Here is a 24,730-nt window from a genome sequence, read left to right as displayed (position 1 = left end):
TTCCCATGGCTAGGGTAAAAGAAGAATAAAAGAAGTATAAGGTAGAAAACCTAACTGAAGATTTGTATAATCCAGTTACATGGACCAAAAATACATACATACACAAATACATACATACATAAGCAAGCAAGTAAACAAGGCATTTGTTGTGATGCTCCTCACATTACCACAATCATCAGCTTATCCCTATTATGGGTGTCCCAAATTCTTTTTCTTTCTTAAACATCTTTATTGGAGTATAATTTCTTTACAATGGTGTGTTAGTTTCTGCTGTATAACGAAGTGAATCAGCTATTATGTACACATATATTCCCATATCCCCTCCACCTTGTGCCTCCCTCTCACCCCTCTAGGTGGTGAAAAAGCACGGATCTGATCTCCCTGTGCTATGCAGCGGCTTTGCACTACCTATCTATTTTACATTTGGTAGTGTATATATGTCAAAGCTACTGTCTCAATTCGCCCAGCTTTCCCTTCCACCTCCCCGGGACCTCAAGTCCATTCTCTATGTCTGTGTCTTTATTCCTGCCCTGCCCCTAGGTTCATCAGAACCATTTTTGTTCTTAGACTCCATATATACGTGTTAGCATATGGTATGTTTTTCTCTTTCTGACTTACTTCACTCTGTATGACAGATTCTAGGTCCATTCACCACATTACAAATAATTCAATTTCATTTCCTTTTATGGCTGAGTAATATTCCATTGTATATGTGTGCCACATCTTCTTTATCCATTCATCTGTCGATGGACACTTAGGTTGCTTCCATGTCCTGGCTATTGTAAATAGTGTTGCAATGAATATTGTGGTACATATCTCTTTTTGAATTATAGTTTTTTCTCAGGATATATGCCCAGTAGTGGGATTGTTTGGTCATATGGCAGTTCTACTTTTAGTTTTTTAAGGAACCTCCATACTGTTCTCCAACAGTGCAAGAGGGTTCCATTTTCTCCTCACCCTCTCCAGCATTTATTGTTTGTAGATTTTTTGATGATGGCCATTCTGACTGGTGTGAGATGATACCTCATTGTGGTTTGGATTTGCATTTCTCTAATGATTTAGTGATGTTGGGCATTCTTCCATGTATTTGTTGGCAATCGTATATCTTCTTTGAAGAAATGTCCATTTAGGTCTTCCGCCCATTTTTGGATTGAGTTGTTTGTTTTTTTGATATTGAGCTGCATGAGCTGCTTGTATATTTTGGAGATTGCACCTTTGTCAGGTGCTTCATTTGCAAATATTTTCTCCCATTCTGAGGGCTGTTTTTTCATTTTGTTTATGGTTTCCTTTGCTGTGCAAAAGCATTTAAGATTCATTAGGCACCATTCATTTTTGTTTTTATTTCCATTTCTCTAAGAGGTGGTTCAAAAGGGATCTTGCTGTGATTTATGTCATAGAGTGTTCTGCCTACGTTTTCCTCTAAGAGTTTTATAGTGTCTGGTCTTACATTTAGGTCTTTAATCCATTTTGAATTTATTTTTGTGCATGGTGTTAGGGAGTATTCTAATTTCATTCTTTTACATGTAGCTGACCAGTTTTCCGGAACCAATTATTGAAGAGGATGTCTTTTCTCCATTGTATATTCTTGCCTCCTTTATCAAAGATAAGGTGACCATATGTGCGTGGGTTTATCTCTGGGCTTTCTATCCTGTTCCATTGATCTATATTTCTGTTTCTGTGCCAGTACCATACTGTCTTGATTACTGTAGCTTTGTAGTACAGTCTGAAGTCAGGGAGCCTGATTCCTCCAGCTCCATTTTTCTTTCTCAAGATTGCTTTGGCTATTTGGGGTCCTTTGTGCTTCCACACAAATTGTGAAATTCTCTGTTCTAGTTCGGTGAAAAATGCCATTGGTAGTTTGATAGGGATTTCATTTAATCTGTAGATTGCTTTGGGCAGTACAGGTATTTTCACAATGTTGATTTTTCCAATTCAAAAACATGGTATATCTCTTGATCTATTTCTATCATCTTTAATTTCCTTCATCAGTGTCATATTTTTGCATACAGGTCTTTTGTCTACGTAGGTAGGTTTATTCCTAGGTATTTTATTCTTTTTGTTGTAATGGTAAATAGGAGTGTTTCCTTTATTTATTTATTTTTTTGCGGTACGCAGGCCTCTTATTGTTGTGGCCTCTCCTGTTGCGGAGCACAGGCTCTGGACGCGCAGGCTCAGCAGCCACGGCTCACGGGCCCAGCCGCTCGGCAGCATGTGGGGTCTTCCCGGACTGGGGCACAAACCCATGTACCCTGAATCGGCAGGTGGACTCTCAACCACCGCGCCACCAGGGAAGCCCTGGGAGTGTATTCTTAATTTTTCTTCAGTTTTTTCATTGTTAGTGTAAGGGAATGCAAGAGATTTCTGTGCATTCGTTTTGTATCCTGCTACTTTACCAAATTCATTGATTAGCTCTAGTAGTTTTCTGGTAGCATCTTCAGGATTCTCTGTGTATAGTATCATGTCATCTGCAAACAGTGACAGTTTTACTTCTTCTTTTCTGATTTGGATTCCTTTATTTCTTTTTCTTCTCTGATTGCCATGGCTAAAACTTCTAAAACTACGTTGAATAATAGCAGTGAGAGTGGGCAACCTTGTCTTGTTCCTGATCTTACAGGATATGGTTTCAGCTTTTCACCACTGAGAATGATGTTGGCTGTTCGTTTGTCATATATGCTCTTTATTATGTTGAGTTAGGTTCCCTCTATTCCTACTTTCTGGAAAGTTTTTTATCATAAATTGGTGTTGAATTTTGTTGAAAGCTTTTTCTTCATCTTTTGAGATGATAGTATGGTTTTTATCCTTCAATTTGTTAATATGGTTTATCACATTGAGTGATTTGTGTATATTAAAGAATCCTTGCATTCCTTGGATAAACCCACTTGAACACGGCATATGATCCTTTTAATGTACTGTTGGATTCTGTTTGCTGGTGTTTTGATGAGGATTTTTGTATCTATGTTCATCGGTGACATTGGCCTGTAGTTTTCTTTCTTTGTGACATCTTTGTCTGGTTTTGGTGTCAGGGTGATGGTGGCCTCGTAGAAGGAGTTTGGGAGTGTTTCTCCCTCTGCTATATTTTGGAAGAGTTTGAGAAGGATAGGTGTTAGCTCTTCTCTAAATCTTTGACCGATTCCACCTGTGAAGCCATGTGGTCCTGGGCTTTTGTTTGTTGGAAGATTTTAAATCACAGTCTCAATTTCAGTGCTTGTGATTGGTCTGTTCATACTTTCTATTTCTTCCTGGTTCAGTCTTGGAAGGTTGTGCTTTTCCATGAATTTGTCAATTTCTTTCAGGTTGTCTGTATTATTGGCCTATATTTGCTTGTTGTAATCTCTCATTATCCTTTGTATTTCTTCAGTGTCAGTTGTTACCTCTCCTTTTTCTTTTCTAATTCTGTTGATCTGAGTCTCATCCTTTTTCTTGATGAATCTGGCTAATAGTTTATCAATTTTGTTTATCTTCCCAAAGAACTAGCTTTTAGTTTTATTGATATTTGCTATTGTTTCCTTCATTTCTTTTTCATTTATTTCTGATCTGACCTTTATGATTTCATTCCTTGTGTTAACTTTGCATTTTTTTTGTTTTTCTCTCTCTAATTTCTTTAGGTGTAAGGTTAGGTTGTTTGAGATGTTTCTTGTTTCTTGAGGTAGGGTTGTATTGCTATAAATTTCCCTCTTAGAACTGCTTTTGCTGCATCCCATAGGTTTTGGGTCGTCATGTTTTCATTGGCATTTGTTTGTAGGTATTTTTTAATTTCCTCTTTGATTTCTTCAGTGATCTCTGGGTTATTTAGTAGTGTATTGTTTAGCCTCCATGTGTTTGTATTTCTTACGGATTTTTTCCTGTAATTGATACCTAGTCTCATAGCATTGTGTTCGGAAAAGATATTTGATATGTTTTCAATTTTCTTAAATTTACCAAGGCTTGATTTGTGCCTCAAGATGTGATCTATCCTGGAGAGTGTTCCATGAGCACTTGAGAAGATAGCGTATTCTGTTCTTTTTGGATGGAATGTCCTATAAATATCAATTAAGTCCATCTTGTTTAATGTATCATTTAAAGCTTGTGTTTCCTTTTTTATTTTCATTTTGGATGATCTGTCCATTGGTGAAAGTGGGGTGTTAAAGTCCCCTACTCGTATTGTGTTACTGTCGATTTCCCCTTTTATAGCTGTTGGCATTTGCCTTATGTATTGAGGTGCTCCTATGTTGGGAGCATCAATGTTTACAATTGTTAGATCTTCCTCTTGGATTGATCCCTTGATCATTATGTAGTGTCCTTCTTTGTCTCTTATGATAGTCTTGATTTTAAAGTGTATTTTGACTGATATGAGAATTGCTACTCCAGCTTTCTTTTCATTTCCATTTGAATGCAATATCTTTTTCTTCCCCTCACTTTCAGGCTGTATGTGTCCCTATGTATGAAGTGCGTCCTATTTTCCTTCTCCTTGGCTACCACATTCAGTCATGTACTAAGTAAGAGTACTCAGTTTTACCTCCTGTGTGCTTTTGACTCTCTTCTCTTCAACTCCACTGTCATTGACTTCATTAGGTCATTATGATTTTAGGAGACAATAGTCATAACATCTCAGCTGCTCTCTCTCTCCCTCTCCTCTCTTCAAATTATTGGCAATGCTGCGTCCAACGTCCAACTTACCTTTCAAAAATAATAATGTCACGCTCCTACATAAGAACCTCTAATAAATTATCACTGCTCACAATATAATCAACACATACCTGCATAAATCTGGCTTTAATCTATTTTATTAACAATACCCATACCTGTTTTCTCTCCTTTCACGATAGCCAGTGTCCCTGCCATACTGAACATTTCCGCATCTGTCTCTTTTACACTGTTGTTACTTGGCATGGAGTACTCTCCTTTCCTGCAATGCCTTTCCCTTTCCGTATTCACTGTGGAACATCTATTAATCCCTCAGAAGTTTCAAACTGGTAGACACTGAGCAGACACAGTAGATGTTACTTGTTTGGATGGAACAAGTTCAAAAAGAAAACTAAATCTGAATGCCTTTAGATACATTTTTGCTCTCTAATGCCTTCAATCCCCACTATTACCAAGCATCTCATTTTATTCTGATTCACACATTTATGCTACCTGATGAGCTTCTATATGCCTGTGTTTCCTTGCAATAGGGAGATAATAATTGTCTTTATAGCACTGGATGGCCACATTAGTTACCACAGAACAATATCTAGCACACAATAAGGCTAATTACTATTAGACAAAATAATACAGTAATTATTACTATTATTATTAAACTTTTATTGTCAAATGTATATTCTTACTGAACAATTTTCCAATTTAGGTTGACTCATAGTCCTGATTTATCCAGACTGTCTTGATTTTTAGCACTAAAAGTTCTACATCCAGGGAAATCTCTCAGTCCCAGACAAACCACAACAGTTGTTGGCCCTGCCAATATACCCAAATAGAATCAGTCATTTCCATCTCAGGGCTCCTTTTGTACAGTATTCACTTCTTTTTTTATATAACTTTATACATGTTTGGTGTTGTGTAACATTTGTCTGTTTCCCCAACTTCCAATTACTTACAATTGTTTTGTGCCCTCAATTTCCAAAGCAATACCCTATATAAGGGAAAATATAACTAAAGGAACTCCATAGAAGAATTCAAGTACCAAATTATGAGCTGTTGGCCTGGAAAAATACATATTTGCTGAATCAATAGTTCTTTTAATGGGAGGACTTTGACAAGTAATCTGTTGATAAAATGGGGGAAGTGGAAAATTACTTGGGTTTATGTTCCTCCTGTTGTATGGAGTAAAACTGGGTGGACCTAATACCACCAGAGATTTTACCCCAAATTCATACTCTAGGCCCTAATGTATTAAATCCCCCCTAGACATATGAGTCATACATAAACTCTTCTTTCCTGTGTATTATATATTAATTAAATTTTGCTTTTACTGCAAAGAAACTGTACACCTTAAGATGATGTATCCAAATTGTCAGATGCTTTTTCATTACTGATGACTTAAGTTTATTAGTTGTGTGGTTGAAAAGATTCCTGGAGAAAAAAACTATATATTTATAATTCATATACATCAGAAGTATTTGTTAGAAAATACTGTGAAAGACTAATTTGTACAACTCAAGCTGCCAAAATTTGTAATATTAATGAAATACAACAATACTGAAGCTAGGAGTAAGGCAAAATAATCACCTTTTCCTGCCAAACTTAGTCTGGGGGCAGAGAAAAATTTCCATACTTTTTTCTGAGGGCAGGAAAGCACAGGAGTCAGGTCTGGAGATAATCCTGACATGAATGTGAATTTAAAGACTTACAAGCTATGTACCCTTCAAAATTTGATCATCTCAGTAGCTCATTTAGCTGTGAAACAGGAATAACATCTAACTGTACAGATTTCTGTGAATTAAATATCACTAATTAAGCATTTGCTGTCTTAAATAACACGTGGCAGATCCTTGATAGATTCCAGTAGTTCTTGCTGTAGTCATTTTATATGAATTTGTATTTCCAGTGTCTGGATAGATGTACGTAACCAAAAGGTCACAAAATGTGCACTATGTTCATATCCCTATATCTGTTTCAAATATCTAAACCATTAAAGGTATAACATATATTGTCAGATCTAAAATACCTGACAATTTAAATTTTAATTCTGACTAAGTTGTTTAAAATTTTATATATTGGAATGAATTTGATACTTGGGAACAGTGAGGATTGAAAATGCTAGAGAATAGAAAGATGTCTAAGGGCATTCAAATTTAGTTTTGATTTTGCTTTTGAACTTGATCCATCCAAAAACAAGTTAGGTGTTTCCAATTTTTATTCATTAGAATGAATAAACATAACAATGGTGATTGTGGGGAAGTCCCTGGTGGTCCAGTGGTTAGGACTCGGTACTTTCACGGGGTTGAAGGAAGTTTCAATCCATGATCTCTGGCTGGGGAACTGAGATTCCACAAGCCACGTGGCACAGCTAAAAAGTAAAATGGTGATTGTGGTAACATGTATCATGTTACAGATTAAAAGTGTATTAATTAGAGCAAATACCACCTTTACTTTCCCTGACACATTTGCAACTGATTAAAAGATATATACACGAATGAGAGAGACAAAGATCAAGATACACTTTACTTGATAAATTGGTGCATACATCTTCCATGTAGAGTTACAATGCTCTTCCTAATACTTCATTCTAGAATTCACTTACTCTACCAAACTGCAGGCCTCAACCTCATAGGAACAAAGCCCATCCTATTACAGTTATCATACGGCAGGAAAACCAGATCACAATGTCTCCTCAGTACCTACAGAGCACTAAGTTAATAGCTCACCATTATTCCCTTGGCAGGAGGGAGTGAGAAAGTGTAGCAAAGATGAAGGTGTCCCGTCCAAGCTTTTCCCTCTTGGAAGCAGAATGGAAATTCTCCCCCCTTATGCAGATATAATTACTGGGGAATAAGTGTTTGCCCCTAATCATCTCTATGATATTATTTGTACATCAGTTGATTCAAAAAGGATGTCTTTTTTAGTAATTTTGCATGATTAAAGGCAGTTACTAGCACCAAAAAATATCAATATGATCAATTACTTACACTCATTTTTATACAATCCTAATTACGAAACAAAATAGGAAAACGGGGAGTTTCATAAACGATTTGAGGCTCTGTGCTCACTATAATGTTAAGAAAGTTTATTAAGTTTGTCCAAAAAATAATAGTAGTTTAGATAGCCCATAATTATGGTTTGCTCCCAGGACAAAATATATCAATCCAAAGCATACTGTTTGGGGAAGTTGAAGAAATAGTGTGAAAATTTCTATCAACCAGATAAAGGAGAGATAAGATCAGGGGGAGTGGATGAGAGGACTGATGTTCTTAAAGAGGGATGAGAACACCTGCCTTGTGTGCAATGTGGGTTTCTCATAAGTGCTGACACAGGCGAACACTCCAGGGATCAGGGGAAACTGGTGATCTAGTAAAATACAGTCTTTAGCTAAAGGTCAAATGAAATTATACTGAAAACCTTGGGGATACTTTAAAGTGGGAGCTAAAGATGGGGGCTGCTCATTAGAGCTTGTGCTTAAATACCAGTTTCACTTTATCAGGGAAATTGTTCATTTGTGTGAAAATGTGACCTCTGTCAGTTTGCCAAGCAGGCTGAGCCCGGGGGTGATCTCAGGCTCACATGTGCTGGCAGAAGTTAAAGCTACCCGGGGACTACTTTCAAAGGACATTGCCAAGGTTAGCAGACCCAAAATCTGACCTTCCTCTTCTTTCTTTCCATTTATATCTGTTTGTAAAGTTCAAACAGTTCTTTTTTTTTCCCAAAAAAGAAAGCGCTTCAAATGCAATAAAATGATAAAAGATTCCAAGGGGATGAAGCTATAAGAAGAGAAGGTAAAATAAAAATGTTTCATTTAGGAAGCCTGGTTATTTAGGGAAAGATAAGTCAGATAGCTTGGTAACAATTACCATATTTCTTAACCTAGACTAGATTTAGCCTTAAAATTTTATGGTGCTACCACCTTTTAACCAGAGGTAAGTATTATTGCTAATGTATTAATGAAGAAAAAGAAGAGAGAGGCTTTTTCACATGATGTTTGTTATCCAGAGAAGCTAATAATTCAGAATTCTTTGAATTCTCCAAATTTACAGACCATCTTATCACATATCCGTGTAAATTAAGCTACAAAGGAAAGGAATGATGGGCTGAGATTTAATGGTATGGATATGTAATGATTAACAAAAAGTTGAATTGTAAAAATCTATGTTAAGTACCTACTACATGCCAAGATTTTAATTTTTCTTTCATATCTCTATATGCAATTATTAGGTTTTTGAATATATCTACTTGCTTATTATCGGTCTCCACTTACTAGTGTATATTCCTCCAGAGAGAATGGATTTTGTCATATTAACTGCTGTATTCCCCACATCTAGAACAGTACCTGACACATTTTGTTTGTACTATTTCTACATAATACCTATTTGTACTACTTTACTCTTTCTTTACTGAATAAATACACAACAGATATGCTCATATATACAATCGTTTTAACAATCACATGAACTAGTTATTTAAGAAATAACAATGTTGATGTTTACTCTCATCGTTAATGAGTGGTAAAAAATGTAACTATGATTTCTAATTGTATAGACTTCTCACCTCAGTAGACGGCATGTTTATTTGTAATAGAGTGTTTTTATTTATGTTGTTAACATACAGCTCTGAACAATTTTCCTAGTATAATTAAAATTAGTTTGAGTCAAGTACTTTATTGGGAGCTTTGCATATATTAATTAGTCATATATATGTGGGAAGGTAAGGCTATTCTTAGCCTGAATCAGAAGAAATTTTCGGTACTCCACTATTTTTAACTTGCATAAATAGCAATTTCATGTGGTTCAGTAGAATATGACCTCCATTTTACAAGGGGTAACTGAGGTTTAGAGAAATTAAATACATTGTACAAAGCCCAATACCAGTAAGCAATAAACATACGATCAGAACTTATAGCTAATTACAAATGCCATTTTCTATCTCTTGCTTCTCAAATATGGCTTTGGCAGTGGAATCTCAAGAGTACTGAAGTCAGAGATAAACATCACACGGTATTTTGGATATTCTCTTTGTTTTAAAACAAACATGGAATTATATAAAGTACAATACAAAATTAAATGAATTCTTAAGACTACAAGAGGCTAAGCTCTACATAGCTTTCACACTATGTGGGATCACTCTGTGTTAGGAGTACTCCACTAGAAAATGGTAGGAAGCAGAGCCCACTCACTCCCAGAGCTCCCTCCCATACCACTATCTTAGAGTAAATGCCCACAATGCCACAATGAGATCAGCCACTGATCAATAGAGTTGTATAATCTGCTAAGGACAAGAAAAAGGTTATTTTCTTTAAAGGAAAAAAATTTACCTCCTATCAATATCATCTATATGTAATGATTCATTTAAGATAGAGCAGTCAATGTTAAACATTAATATATTTTCTAGTACTTCAGAAATGAATATGAATGGATGTGGAATATACTTAGGCAAAATATACTTTTTTTGGAAAATTATATTTTCCAAAATTATATTTTCTCCTCTTTAAAATTACTTTCTAGACCCTGAATGGACCGGCTCAGCTTGGGGCCCATGTCCACCCATATGCCCAGACAGGGCATAACGGATGCAAAACTTCCACCAGGAACACATGATACAAGTGGAGACTGGACACATTTCCAAAAGGAAGAGGAATACTATTCCAGAAGTAGGGAGGGCAGTGGGGTGGAACTGTATCATCATATTCTAAAACTTTGATATAAAAAAAGGAATATTATGCATTTAAAAGTAACCTCATGTATTATCCAGGAGATTATATCTGGATTTCAATTTTCTTATTTTTTTTTTGTTTTGTATTTTGTTTTGTTTTGTTGTTTTTTTACCATTCTGCTATTAATCCAGGCAATCAATAAATTGCCGACTAAGCACCTTATAAGCACAAAATAGAATCTTTAAAAAGTAAATAAGCACCTCCCCAAATAAAAGAATAAAATTACTTTCTATATGCATTACTTTCTTAATAGAAAGTATCGTTTCTGCAGTTCTATTATACATCATGAAAATGAAAGACAGTGTTTCTGAAAACTTTTATCTAGAAGGTAATATTTAATTTCTGATTGTAATTTCAAAACTTATGAAATCTTCAAACACATTTGATTTTCTATTTAAGCAGTAAATGAAAACCATTCAAAAACACAAAGTATTCAAATATATTAAAAAAAGACTACAAATAGTTCAGTGACCCAGGTGTTATTTATATAGGTACTTATCTCAATTGACTTTAAATGAAATGCATTCTTTTTCAATTAGAATTCTGAGTGGGATCACATAATTATTTAATGAACTGATTATCAAGGTTATAGTCATCAAACACAGCTTTCAGGGCAGACTCACTTTCCTAAAATAACATGCAGTCTCTACAGACATATGAAAACAACTTTGACCTCTGAAGGGTTTTTTTTTTTTTAATTTGGTTTTACCTTGAATTCTCATTTAGTGAGCAAAAGATTATGTGAAAGAAAATTAAATTTGGATGAGACTTTTTATTTAGCTGATTTCTATACTGCTACTCAAACTCCTATATATCTTTTATTAAAGCAATTAGAAAAAAATTCCCTCGCAGAACTCACATTTCACACTAGCACCTCATTAGCTTTCCAGGGTGTTTTACCAAGAAGTAATAAGGAGGGCAGAAATGGTGTTTGTTTTTAAATAGGGTATAATGTGACTGGGGATAACTTCTATAATCCTCAAAAGAGACAGACGAGTTTATTTTTACCCTTAAGAAGGTGGAAAAGTCAAAGTCATGCTGAACATTAAGATTTGAAATAGGTAAGCAAAGCACCAGCCAAGACGCAGTGCCATTCCCTGTCACAGCCAGCTGGAGCTAATTGTATTAGTTATGATAATAGTGCCCTCCAGAGGAATTCTGCAGGAATTAGAAAGGCATATGGAAAATGAAAGGCTATGAAAATGATGAATTTAAATACACACTTGTAAAGTAAATTAACATATTAATCTTACCTAGATAATTAAAATATGCTTTAGTTTAACTTTAGTACTGAAAGATGGCACTACATTCATAACAAAAATATCTACAAGCAAACACTTTTTAATATTTTAGGCTGTGAATCTTTACTTATATATTATATTCTTCGTGTATGCTAAAATATTAACATGTTAGAGAAAATATAATTTAAAGAACCAGTAAAGGACTGAGATTAAGGAATTTAAATTTATTATCCAGTTGTTACTTTTCTTTCATGGTATTTCTTTTGGCAAGTCTTTAGAATTTAGTGTAAATAGAGCTATATTCCTAACATTAGTATTGCTGAAATGAGGCAAAATTATAAACAAGCATTATCAATCACTGAAAGTAAATTAAAATGGGGGACTCCAAAGCACCAGGTTGTAGACAGTAAGCCCCATTTAACACCACAAAATGTTAACAAGTTAAAAATAGGTAGTAAGTACACAAAATGAAAAATAAGAGGCCTCCTTATGTTTGTCATTTAAATAGTTATACAGTCTTAATTTTAGAGAATGCCTAATGATTATTTCATATGATGATTTATTGTCATTATCATTAAAATTGCCATTTTATCATGCTAGGCACTGAGGCAAATGCTGGGAAAATGGAATTCATATTTAAGGATTTCACTGCTTTTTACCTCACTCACCATTGTCAGCCACCAACATAATGATTTTCTGAATTTGAAATCTTGGAGGATAAAACAAATCATCAGAAAGCAAATTCCTTTCAGTAATTTACTAAGATAGCTATAAAGAGTTGAAATTTTTCTCTTAAAATTTAATACCAAAAACCACACAAAGAAGAAAAGGAGTGGAAGACAAAAGTAAGAAAAAAGAACAGGGGCAACAAATAGAAAACAGTAACAAATATGGTAGGTAAATTAATCCAACTATATCAACATTCACATTAAATGTCAATGATCTAAGTGCATCAATTAAAAGACAGAGATTGTTAGACTGGATCACAAAACAAGACCCCATTATATGCTATCTATAAGAAACCCACTTTAAATATAAAGACGCATATCAAAAGTAAATGGATTTGTAATGTCACTACAATATATCTGCATATATATTGTCCTATTTGTCAAACCCTGTTTGAACACTGTATCATTTATAATAATTCTAGAGACCTGAAGGGTTAAGTTTTTCTTACACTGCTCTTTTTTTTTAAAATAGATCTTTATTGGAGTATAATTGCTTCACAATGCTGTTAGTTTCTGTTGTACAACAAAGTGAGTCAGCCATAGGCATACATATGTCCCCATATCCCCTCTCTCTTAAGCCTCCCTCCCATCCTCCCTATCCCACCACTCTAGGTCATTGCAAAACACCGAGTTGATCTCCCTGTGCTATGTTGTTGCTTCCCACTAGCTAACTATTTTAAATTTGGTAGTGTATATATGTTGATGCTACTCTCACTTCGCCCCAGCTTACCCCCACCCAACCTGTGTCCTCAAGTCCATTCTCCATGTCTACATCTTTATTCCTTCCCTGCAACTAGGTTTATCAGTACCATTTTTGTTTTTTTTTAAGATTCCATATATATGCGTTAGCATAAGTATTTTTCTCTTTCTGACTTACTTCACTCTGTATGACAGACTCTAGGTCCAACCATCTCACTACAAATAATTCAGTTTCGTCCCTTTTTATGGCTGAGTAATATTGAATTGTATGTATGTGCCACATCTTCTTTAATCATTCATCTGTCGATGGATATTTAGGTTGCTTCTATGTCCTGGCTATTGTAAATAGTGCTGCAATGAACATTGTGGTACATCTCTTTTTGAATTATGGTTTTCCTAGGGTGATATGCCCAGCAGGTGGGATTGCTGCATCATATGGTAGTTCTATTTTCAGTTTCTTAAGGAATCTCTATACTGTTTTCCATAGTGGTTGTACCAATTTACATTTCCACCAACAGTGCAGGAGGGTTCCCTTTTCACCACACCCTTTCCAGCATTTATTGTTTCTAGATTTTTTCATAATGGACATTCTGACTGGCATGAGGTGATACCTCATTGTAGTTTTCATTTGCATTTCTCTGATAATTAGTAATGTTGAGAATCTTTTCATGTACCTCTTCTCCATCTGTATGTCTTCCATGGTGAAGTGTCTATTTAGGTCTTCCACCCATTTTTTAACTGAATTGTTTGGTTTTTTTGATATTGAGCTCCATGAGTGTTTGTATATTTTGCAGATTAATCCTTTGCCTGCTGTTTCATTTGCAAATATTTTCTCCCATTCTGAGGGCTTTTTGTCTTGTTATGGCTTTCTTTGCTTTGCAAAAGCTTTTAAGTTTAATTAAGTCCCATTTGTTTATTTTTGTTTTTATTTCCAGTACTCTAGGAGGTGGGTTAAAAAAGATCTTGCTGTGGTTTATGTCAAAGAGTGTTTTTCCTATGTTTTCCTCTAAGAGTTTTATAGTGTCTCATCTTACATTTAGGTCTTTAATCCATTTTGAGTTTATTTCTGTGTATGGTGTTAGGGAGTGTTCTAATTTCATTCTTTTACATGTAGTTATCCAGTTTTTCCAGTACCACTTATTGAAGAGACTGTCTTTTCACCATTGTATATCCTTGCCTCTTTTGTCATAGATTAGTTGACCATAGGTGCGTGGGTTTATCTCTGGGCTTTCTATCCTGTAACATTGATCTATATTTCTGTTTTTGTGCCAGTACCATATTCTCTTGATTACTGTAACTTTGTAGTATAGTCTGAAGACAGGGAGTCTGATTACGCCAGCTCCATTTTTTTCTCTCAAGACTGCTTTGGCTAATCAGGGACTTTTCTGTCTCCATACAAATTTTTAGATTTTTTGTTCTAGTTCTGTAAAAAATGTCACTGGTAATTTGATAGGGATTGCATTGAATCTGTAGATTGCTCTGGGTAGTATAGTCATTTTCACAATATTGATTCTTCCAATCCAAGAACATGGTATATCTCTCCACCTGTTTGTGTCATCTTTGAGTTTTTCTCATCAGTGTCTTATAGTTTTCTGAGTACAGGTCTTTTACCTCCTTAGGTACGTTTATTCCTAGGAATTTTATTCTTTTTGTTGCAATGGTGAATGGGATTTTTCCTTAATGTCTCTTTCTGATGTTTTGTTGTTAGTGTATAGAATGCAAGAGATTTCTGTGCATTAATTTTGTATCCTGCAACTTTACCAAATTCATTGATTAGCTCTAGTAGTTTTCTGGTGGTTTCCCCTAATTATTGAGAGCTAATTTAATTTGCTATAAAATTAAAATTTTCTATTATTTCCCTGGGCAATTTAAGCATATTGTTTTATTAATTATGTACCTTATTTTGTTGCTTTATATAAGTCTTCTGGCAGTTCATTTTTTATTTTATTTAAGATTGCTATTAAGATTCTTTTTCCATTTTGGTATTATGTATATCTGGATTCATTTTTATTTATAGTTCTTGGCCCTGATTTGCTTCTTACAAAGCCAGATTTCTTACTCTTCATCAAGTCTGGAAAAGATTTGGCTTTATATTTTTGAAATTTTTCTGTCTGAAAATGTCTCTATTCTTTCTTAAGGACTCTAAATGAGTCCTATAATCTCCTATGAGATATATTCTAATTTCATATCTCTTAACTGTCTTGAATTTTTCTGTCTTTTTATACATCTGTGCTAACATTCTGGGCTATTCCCTCACAACTATGAATCCAGATCACTAATAATTGCTTTAGCTGAGTTTAATGTACTATTTAATCCATTCGATGAGTGTTTATATTTTTTCAACTATTTTTTTCTTTTAATTTCAAATATATATATATTCTTTTTTAACCTGTTTCTTCCAGATTATATGTGTGTGTGTAATTTTCTGCTTTTATTACATTTTGTCTATCCTTACAGTATTTTGTTCTATCCCTTACAGGTTTTATGCTTTCCTTTATTGCTTTAATCATTTGAAACATATTAGCTTTATTATTTTCATTTAGTCCTATTATCTCAAAATTATGGCTTCTTTTTGCTAGAACTGATGCTTTGTTCATGACACTTTGTTCATTCACTTGTGTTGTGATTTATTTTTAACTGTAAGCTGCCTTTTAGTGAAGCTTGTATTTTTTCCCTACGGAATTCTTTCCAGCTTTGATTATAAGAGGGTGGCTCTAGAGTGGTGTTACAGGTTTTTTAAGGGTAACTCTGGACCGGGACAACTTTCTTTGCTTATCTCTTGGACTGAGGACTTCAGCACACAGTCAGCACCTTTTATTCATACTTGATATCACCTGAGACATAGACCTCAGATCTTGATTTCTCACAGGGAAACATTTCTCCTTGACTAACAGGGAAAAGTTTTGATTTTCTTTTCTCCCAAAACTGGTGGTCAGAGTATGTCTAATACCTCTTGTGGGGCAGATTTTTATGCGTTCAAGTCTTATTGCAAGAGTCTGTTTAAAATCACACCTCAAAGTAATCATAGGGTCAGCTTAACAATAGTGCTCTTAACCCTAGTTTTTGGCCCTTCTCTGTGTGTACCACTGGGGGTTTCTTCTCTTTTTTAAGAAGTCAAATGAGCACTCCACATTATTCCGGACTTCTAATTTTTTGTAGGGATAAAGGATAGGTTTTTTGCATTAGTTTAAGTGGCAAGTTTATGGAAACAGTTTAGTTGCTGTAATTGACTACTCTAATACTTGGTGTGAGCAGTGAGGAAGCTGCTCAAACATACATCTCGGTTGCCGTGGTCCAGAAAAGAGAGAGCACTGCAACAGCAGGATTTCGTAAGTGGAAGTATACAAGAATATCACCAACATTTATGAAAATATTGTAGAGTTTTGTATATTCACAAGGTAAATATTGGGAATTCAACCTAATTTTACTTATCAAGACTAATTATAGCTCTATAAAGTGATTAAAAAAAAGGCCTCCAAATGATGCTTCTGAATCAATATGTGTTTTATAATATACTAGGAAGGGAAAAAATGACTATTAACTGGATCTATGAAAGAGAATGGTAGAGGTGCAGTGTTAACAAAGACAGAATTTTTAGGAATTATTTTTTAATAAAAATCCTTACTTAGGAACGGAATTCAATTAACTCAAAAATGCTATTACTACTTTTTAAAGAGCCTTCAAAGTATTTTAGGTATAAATTTCCCTATTTTTTAATTAAACAAAAAATGGAAAAATAGAATTGTACCTTAATGTAATCACATTTCTAATTATACTAATATTGAATTAATGTGAAGTTATCATGTAGCTATAACAAACACACTACACTAAATTTCATATAATTTTTTAGTATTCTGAGGGACATGAAAAGCCATTAACCCTTTAACTTTTATAGATTTTATAGATGAAGAAACAAAAATTAAGAGATTAAGAGTTTAAGAAATTTACCTCAAGTTATAAAATAATTTCAGCAAAGCTGAGCTATCCATTTGGTTTCCTAACTCCGGATGGAAGCTCTTTTCACTAGACCAATAGTCCTCAAAGTATCATCTATAAACCTTGAGGTTCCAGACTCTGAGGAGGTCCATGAGGTCAAAATATTTTCATAAAAATACAAAATGTTATATTCCTTTTACACTTTGTTGGCATTTGCACTGATGGTACAAAAGTAATTGCAGGTAAAACTGCTATCACAAAACAAGGAACTGGTATAAATTTTTCTAGTAGTTACTATGTTCTTTACTGAAACCCAGGGACAGTAAAAAAAAAAAAAAAAGTCAGTTTCATTAAGAATAAAATCAGTAAAACGTATTTTTTATGAAGTCTGATTAAGCTGTATTCATTAATTTTATAAAACCTCAGCCTTTGGATATGAGTTATTTTCATATTCTGGATAATTAAATGAGAATTACACGAAGCATATTTGTTGCATATCAAAGTATAATGATTATCTTGAAGAAAAGCAAATGTGCAATTGTTTGAACTGTGAGCTGAACTACACCCCTTTCAAAGGAACACCATTTTTACTTACAGGAATTACTGACAGAAACCATGGCTAGTCAAACTTGGGTATTGGGTATTTGCTATTCTCAAAACTAAATTAAGTGTGATTGTCATTTTTTTTTTTTAATAAGAACTATTTGCTGCCAACAACCAAATTCAATCTTTGAAACAAAAATTTAAATTTAAAAAAATTTGTACCCACCACTCAGCTTAGTATATTGCAACACCTGAAGACTTAGGTGAGTGGTGATATTAACAAATGTGATTTGTTTTTGGATATTGTTTAATGAAATGTGTTACCACTTGAAACATACACATAACTCAGTAAATCAGTACTTTCCAAATAAAAAATGCATGATATTACAAAATCATACATGAGTAAAAGATCCATTGAAAGATAAACTAATCAATTTTAATGTAAATTTTTATTAATAGGGTTTCAGAGTCCATACTGCAACTAACATTTAGGAAACTACTACCTGATGAGTTTTGTTTTCGTATCAAAGAATAATGGCCACAATGATGTGAAAGGGCTGTAATTTACTACAGTAATACTTGTTGTGAGCAGTGAGGAAGCTGCTCAAACATATATCTCGGTTGCCATGGTACAGAAAAAAGAGAGCACTGCAACAGCAGGATTTCTTAAGTGGAAGTATACAAGAATATCACCAATATTTATGAAAATATTTATAGTTTTCCCTTTCCAACTACATATCTGAGTGAGGCTAAGGGAATGCAGAAGCATTTACCAGAGTCCATCAATCTTCTATTGAACCAGACACTAAGAAGTTTTGCAATAATGTTTTTAAAAATGCCAATTTTCTCTTTTATAGTTTTTGGAAAATACAGTTTTTAAATTAAAATAAATATGCTATTTGTCATTTAAAAGTATATTATTACTGTTTTAAAATAAATTTATACACTTACAACTGATACCACACAAATATAAAGGATGATAAGAGACAGTTATGAACAATTATACACCAACAAATTGGATGACCTAGAGGAAAAAAAGATGAATTCTTAGTAATATACAACCTACCAAGAATGAATCATGAAGAAATAGAAAAAATGAGCAGACCAATTATTAGTAAGGAGATTCAATCAGTAATCAAAAACCTCCCAACAAACAAAAGTCTGGGACCAGATGGCTTCACTGGTGAATTATATCAAACGTCTAAAGAAAAGTTAATACCAATAGTTCAGAAACTATTCCAAAAAACTGAAGAGGAAAAAGCATTCCCAAATTCATTCTACAAGGTCAACATTACCCTGATACCAAAACCAGACAAGAAAAGTAAATTATAAGGCCAGAGTAAATTATTACGAGAAAAGTAAATTACAGGCCAATGTCATAGATGCAAAAATCCTCAACAAAATATTAGCAAACTGAACGAAACAATATATTGAAAGAAGCATACATTATGATCAAGTGGGATTTATTTCAGGGATTCAAGGATGGTTCAACATCTGCAAATCAATGTGATACACCTCATTAATAAAAAGGATAAAAATCATATGCTCATAATAATATATGCAGAAAGATTTGTGGGTTGACAAATCCACATCCTTTCATGATAAAAACTCTTCACAGGGCTTCCCTGGTGGCGCAGTGGTTGAGAGTCTGCCTGCCGATGCAGGGGACGCGGGTTCGGGCCCTGTTCCGGGAAGATCCCACGCGCCGCGGAGCGGCTGGGCCCGTGAGCCATGGCCGCTGAGCCTGCACGTCCGGAGCCTGTGCTCCGCAACGGGAGAGGCCACAACAGTGAGAGGCCCGCGTACCAAAAAAAAAAAAAAACTCTTCACAAACTGGGAACACACGTGGTACAGAGGGAACAAACTTCAATATAATAAAGGCCATATATGACTAGCCCACAGCTAACATCACACTTAATGTGAAAATGTGAAAGCTTCCCTCTAAGTTCAGGAACAAGACAAGGATGTTCCCTCTCATCACTTTTATTCAAAATAGTACTAGAAGTCCTATCCAGAGCAATTAAACAAGAAAAATGAGATGGATTATATATAAAGACTCCACCAAAAACCGTTAGAATTAATAAACAAAATAGGTCACTTAGAAGCATACAAAATCAATATACAAAAACCATCTGTGTTTCTATACACTAACAACTATCAGAAAGATAAAAACCAACCCTGTTTACAATAACATCAAGAAGAATAAAATACTTAGGAATATATTTTACCAAGAAGGTGAAAGATCTGTACACTTAAAACAATAAGATATTGATGAACAAAATGAAGAAGGCATAAATAAATGGAAAGATATTCCATTCTCATAGATGGGAAGAATTAATATTGTTAAAATGTCCATACTACTCAAAGCAATCTAGAGATTTAATGCTTTCCCTATCAAAATTCTGATGTCCTTTTATACTGAAATTGAACAAAAATCCTAAAATCTATATGGAATCACATAATACCCCACATAGCCAAACAATCTTGGAAAGAAAAACAAAGCTGGAGGTATCACACTTCCTGACATCAAACTAAATTACAAAGCTATAATAATCAAAACAATGATAGTGGAATAAAAACAGACACAGAGATCAATAGAACAGAATAGAGAACACAGAAATAACCCCATACGTATACGGTCAATTAATTAATGACAAAGAAGCCAAGAATATACAATGGGGAAAGGATAGTCTCTTTAATAATTAGTGTTGGGCAAACTGGATAACCATATGCAAAAGAATAAAACTGGACCTCTATCTTACACCACACACAAAAGTCAACTCAAATCGGATTAAAGACTTGAATGTAAGACGTGAAACCATAAAACTCCTTGAAGAAAACTAGGGGGTGAGTCTTGACATTAGTCTTGCCAATGATTTTTTGTATTGACACCAAAGCAAAGGCAACAAAAGCAAAAATAAACAAGTGGGACTATATCAAACTAAAAAGTTTCTGCACAGCAAAGGAAACAATCAACAAAATAAAAAGGCAGCATACCAAATGGGAGAAAATATTTGCAAGTTGTATATCTGATAAGGGTTTAACATCCAAAACACATTAAAAACTCACACAATTAAAGCACAAAAAGCAAACAATCTGATTAAAAAATCGATAGAGGAACTAAACAGATATTTTTCCAAAGAAGACATACAAATGGCTAACAGGTAAATGAAAAGATGCACAACATTACTAAGTATCAGGGAAATGCAAGTCAAAACTACAATGAGGTATCACCTCACACCTGTTAGAATGGTTATTATTAAAAAGACAAGAGATAAGAAGTGTTGGTTAGGATGTGGAGGAAAGGAGATCCTTGTGTACTGTTGGTGAGAATGTAAGTTGGTGCAGCCACTATAGAAAACTGTACGGAAGTTCCTCAAAAAATTAAAAATAGAATTACCATATGATCCAGCAGTCCCACTTCTGGGTATATATCCAAAGGAAATGAAGAAAAAATCTCAAAGAGACGCATGCACTCTCCTCTTTACTGCAGCATTATTCACAATAGCCAAGATACACACACACACACACACACACACACACACACACACACACACACACAATGGAATATTATTCAGCTGTGAGTAAGGACATCCTGTCATTTGTGCAATATAGATGAGTCTTGAGGGCATTATGCTAAGTGAAGCAAGTCAGACAAAGGAAGACAAATACTGTATGATATCACTTGTATGTGGAATCTAAAAAACCTGAACTCATAGAAACAGAGAGTAGAGTGGTGGTTACTAGGTCCTGAGGGGGCAGGGGGGCAGGGGAATGGAAGATATTGGTCATATGGTACATACTTCTGGTTATAAGATAAATATGTTCTAGAAATCCAATATACAGCACAGTCATGATAGTTAATAATACTGTATTATATACTTGAAAGTAGCTAAGAGATTAAATCTTAAATGTTCTAACCACAAAAAAGAACTAGCAATTAAGTGACATGATGCAGGTGTTAGCTAATACTAGGTGGTTATCATTTTGCACTGTATGTGTATTAAATCAACTTGTCACCCACCTTAAACTTGCCCAAAGTTATATGTCAGGTATATCTTAATCAAGCTGGGAAAAATAAATTCAAAGAAAAAATTAATTAATATATATATTTTAAATATTTCTCAATTATCATTTCTAATATGATGTTTTAATATACATAAACTATATGAAAAAAGTTATTCAGTGGTTCTTATTTTTAGGAGGATAAAATATTCTTGAGACCAAAAGTTTTGAGAATTGCTCCATTAGATTGAACTTGATTCTTCAAGAGACAAATGAATCTAGTAATTTCTTTATAGGGAAGAAATATAATTACAAAGCTATAGCACACTTTTAATTCCAACTCCACTAAATTACCAATGAAACTTTTAGATTTTATATGGGTGACAGAAAAAGAATAATAAAATTTCTAAAAAACGTTTACAAAAGTCCTTTTAAGCCTTGATCCCCCCTGTCCAGGCCTTGGGAGTTAGTGAAAGAGGGAGCATTAAACAGCTAGATTGTTACTGGTAACTGTTTAATTGTATAAATTAAATGTGTCAACAGTAACAGTTAACGTAAGAGATTGGAGAAAATGATTTTGATAGTGGTCATGCCAATTATTCAAGGTGCTCAAACAAAGCATGGGAACATGTAACTTTATTTGTGTAGCAACTGATAAGATAAAATCAAGGGTGAACAAAACTCCTTTCATAATGTGTAGTGAATCATTAAACATGAAATGAGCTTCTGAGCTCACCCTGATTGCCTTGAGAGAGAAATAAAATGAGAGAAATAAAATTAAAATAAAGAAGAAATGATAAGGTAAGTAATACTGATGTACAATGTGTTGTGAAATATTATCTATATTTATATAATCATAGAAATGCCTAAATAATTATCAAAATTATTAATTCATAAATGGCATTAGAATTCCAATAAGCAACGTTTTCTACAATGTACATTTATTTAAATTTCAGGGATAGTTTTTCTGGGTAAAAATAAAACGAAATATAGCAAGAATACTTTGTTTAATCATTTAATTGTTGAGGATTATGGTTCAAAACTCTTCTTTTAGAGATGGGACTATAAAACCCAGAAAGGTTAAATGATATGGTCAAGGTCAGTATTTGATTTCCACTTGGTCCAAAGAACAATTCAAATTCAAAGAAAAGAGGTAAAATAGAAACCTTAAAAACACAGATAGATCACTCTAGACATTTTAGTCACAAACAGAGTGTGCAGTTGAAGAACAGCAGTGAGAGTGCTGAACCCTTAAGAAACCAGTGGTAAGATAATAAAGTCCTTATTACAGAGCTATCACTTTGGATTATTTTTATCTTCTAGTTTTTGAAACTAGTTTTCATTTTTAATGTGTACATACTATTCCTACAGTTCTTGCATTTTTAAATAGAATTTCAAATTCAGAAAATCTAAATGTGACACTGGGCTTCACACTGAATCTGTCATTGTAACAATATTTAGAGAGTATTCTCACAAGCTCATTAATGTAATATTCTGAGTATTTTTATTGTTAGATATTACTATAGATAAAAGAAAATTATGATTGAATCCCTGCTTTGAAGATCTTATGTTCACTAGGAGAGAACAAACTGAATTATATTTCAAGGTACCGTGTGCTAATAACTATGAGACACAGAGGCCCTATTACAAGAGTTTAGTGTAAAAATAGTGATAGAAGAATATTGGCTGCCACAGTGATCTTGGTAAATTAAAGATATGGAATCAAGCAAAATAAATTTATCTGCCAAAGAAAATTTCTGGAAGAAAAGGACATTTTCCCCAAATTCCAAAATATATAATAAAGTAGAAAACTAACTGCCAATAGAGATAACAAGAGAATCAGAAGTTAATAACAGAACCTAAAAAGAAAATAAAAGAATATAAAACCTAAGATAATTCTAGTATAATCAGCTCTGGTCAAACCCTTTGTAGAAGGAGACATAGATTCTAATAGTTAGGCAGTATAACACACTGGGATTCTGGAGGTTCTTAGTGGATTGCTAAAAGAGTCTAATAAAACAGAGCACTTGGTAGGCATGAATTTTACATTACTTTTGGTGGAATTCTGAGCTTTTGTCATACCTAATTTCTGGGTCTCTGAGAACTACCTTAATCCAGAAGACCCATGAATCAGGTAATTTTCTCTGATATCTTACATTATCATTCTAAAAGTGATAAAAAAATTTTTTTATAGATCTTTATTGGGGTATAATTGCTTCATGATACTGTGTTAGTTTCTGTTGTACAGCAAAGTGAATCAGCCATATGCATACATATATCCCCATATCTCCTCCCTCTTGACCCTGCATCCCACCCTCCCTATCCCAGCCCTCTAGGTCATCGCAAAGCACCAAGGTGATCCCTGTGCTATGCTGCTGCTTCCCACTAGCCATCTATTTTACATTTGGTAGTGTATATATGTCCATGCCACTCTCTCACTTCATCCCAGTTTCCCCCTCCCCACCCATGTCCTCGAATCCATTCTCTATGTCTATGACTTTATTCCTGCCCTGCCACTAGGCTCATCCATAGCATAATTAAAGTGTTAACCAAGCCAAAAGAGTACTAGGATTCCCCATCATTATTGGATGAGGTACATCTTAAGCACCTCTAATGCCATCAAGTTGCTTAGAGCTTGGAGATTAGCTAAGAAGACATAGTCTTGTGCTCAGGACATTTATGTAGCTTTTTAACAACAAATGTTAATTTAAAAAACAATTCAGAAATGATGTATGAGAAATGGAGTTAAATTCAAAACATGTTAAGTGCGCAGTATAGATAATAATAATATTGATGGTGTCTGGGAAGGAAGAAAGCACAATATATTTTAAAATTTAGCAAGGTAGATTATAATAAAAGATTTGTTTTGAAGTCAAAGATTTGGGTGAGATTCCCAGATTTATAGTTTTTCCATGTGCTGTCATGGAAGTGCTACATTCCTTCTGGCTCTCAATTTTTTATAAAGGGAATGTATTTTCATATGCCCATAATTTTTCAAGAATTTTTGTGAATATCAAGAGATAAAACACAAGAACTGAAAGGTACTATAAGATATTAATTGGGCATCTGTATTTTAAGGTACTCGATTAATGAGGTGCTGTGAGCCAAAAAGAAATAGGGAAAAGCTTATGGAGGAAGAAAAAAGGCATATCCTATAATATATAGTTCAAGTTTGGGAGTATTTATTACTTAACAAGCACAGTGCTTTTTTCTTTATATTTTACTATCACTTATTTCCA

This window comes from Tursiops truncatus, chromosome 11 (assembly GCF_011762595.2).
Source record: "Tursiops truncatus isolate mTurTru1 chromosome 11, mTurTru1.mat.Y, whole genome shotgun sequence".
NCBI classification, from domain to species: domain Eukaryota; kingdom Metazoa; phylum Chordata; class Mammalia; order Artiodactyla; family Delphinidae; genus Tursiops; species Tursiops truncatus.
This window is presented reverse-complemented; position numbering follows the sequence as displayed.